Source organism: Apium graveolens, chromosome 3, assembly GCF_009905375.1.
Source record: "Apium graveolens cultivar Ventura chromosome 3, ASM990537v1, whole genome shotgun sequence".
Lineage (NCBI taxonomy): Eukaryota > Viridiplantae > Streptophyta > Magnoliopsida > Apiales > Apiaceae > Apium > Apium graveolens.
Genome location: NC_133649.1, coordinates 165469494 through 165471670, shown reverse-complemented (window position 1 = coordinate 165471670; position 2177 = coordinate 165469494).

Here is a 2177-nt window from a genome sequence, read left to right as displayed (position 1 = left end):
CAACTCAGAATTTATTGAATAGTGGAAACTGGAAAGAGGGCTTAGGTTATGGAGATGATAAAAGTGAAAAAGGAATGAAACAAATTAAGCCAATTGTTGTTAAACAGATTGTTAAGCCAAAGGTAAATCCTGTTAAGTTTGTAGCTAAAACTGTAAAGTCTGATTCTGAAAAGATGAAAGAGTCTGTATCTGAAGTTAAGGAAAAGTCAACTTCTGACAAATTAGAACAGGATAAACCAGCTGAAGTTAACATAGGCTTAATGACAAAGAAGCAGCTTAAGCATAAGCTGAAAGAAATTAGGAATGTCAACAAGGTAAAGGCAGCTAGGAAAAATAGGAATGGAAAGGAAGGTGTGAATAAAAGCAATAATTATATGCATGTTCCTAATGCTCCTAGAATGAAATGTTATAACTGTGGAAACTCTAACCATCTTGCTTCTTTTTGCAAGAAGAATAAGAATATAAACTCTTTACCTCCTAAATCAGGAGTTAAGAGTCAGTCTGTTATGTTTAAGCCACAAAATCCTTGTTTTCATTGTGGTAGTTTATGGCATTCCATTTATACTTGTAAGGAATATCATAGTTTGTACTATGATTATTACCAAATAAAACCTTCTTTGAAGAAAGTTGCTTTAATTACTTCTAGTGTAAAGTCTGATGCAAAGTCTGATATAAGTTCTGATAAACAGCATGTTAGCATAAACTCTGATATTAAATCCGCTGCAAATGCTAACAAATTTAAAAAGGCCAAAGGATCCAAGCATGTATGGGTCCTTAAAACTAATCTTTAGTGGTCTTTGTGATTGCAGGGCAACAAAAAAGATATCCTAGTGCTGGTAGTGGATGTTCAGGACATATGACTGGAAATAAAGCCCTTCTATCAGACTTTATGGAGAAAGCTGGCCCAGGAGTTTCTTATGGAGATGGCAATATGGGAAAAACTCAGAGATATGCCAATATTAATATTGGGAATTTCATCATTAAAATAGTAGCTCTTGTCTCAGGACTTACACACAATCTACTAAGTGTGAGTCAAATCTGTGACAGAGGTTATCATGTGGATTTATTTGAAGAACACTGTGAAGTTGTAAGAAATTCTACAGGCAAAGTGGTTCTGAAAGGATACAGGCATGGTAACATTTATGAAGCTAAACTTTCAACAAGTTCTGATGGTTCTGCAATATGTCTGTTGAGTAGAGCATCAATTGAAGAAAGCTGGAATTGGCACAAAAGACTCTCTCATTTAAACTTCAACAACATAAATGAGCTTGTAAAGAAAGATCTTGCGATAGGACTGTCAAAATCAGTATTTGCTCCTGATGGCCTTTGTGATTCATGTCAAAAGGAAAAAATAAAGAAAATCTTCTTTCAAGAGCAAAACTGAGTCATCAATTCTTGAGCCTTATAACCTACTGCATGTTGATCTATTTGGTCCAGTCAATGTTATGTCTATTGCAAAGAAGAAATATGATATGGTTATAGTGGATGAGTTCACAAGGTACACTTTGGGTGTACTTCTTGCACAAGAAGAATGAAACTGCATCTAATTTAACTGATCATGTCAGACAGCTGGATAAGTTGGTCAAAGATTCTGTTAAAATTATAAGAAGTAATAATGGCACTAAGTTCAAGAATTCAATCATGGAAGAGTTCTACAAAGAGCATGGAATCAAACAGGAATATTCTGCACCTGGAACTCCAAAGCAAACTGGAGTTGTAGAAAGAAAGAACACTGACTCTCATTGAAGCTGCACGAACTATGCTTGATGAAGCAAAGCTGCCAACCTACTTTTGGACTGAAGCTGTACAGACTGCTTGTTTTACACATAATGCTACACTCATAAACAAGCAAGGGAAAACACAATATGAGATGGTGAAGAAAAAGAAGCCAAAACTGAAATACTTTCATGTATTTGGATGTAAGTGTTTTGTTTTTAAGACTCATCCTGAACAGCTGTCAAAATTTGATCTAAAAGCTGATGAAGGAATTTTTGTTGGATATCCACTTTCCACAAAAGCCTTCAGAGTCTACAATTTAAGAACAAGTGTTGTCATGGAATCTATCAATATATCTTTTGATGATAAGAACATTACTGGACTTGAAGATTTCAATGATCACGATCAGCTGAGATTTGAAAATGAAGACTTAAATTCTGATTCTGTAAATTCTGATGACT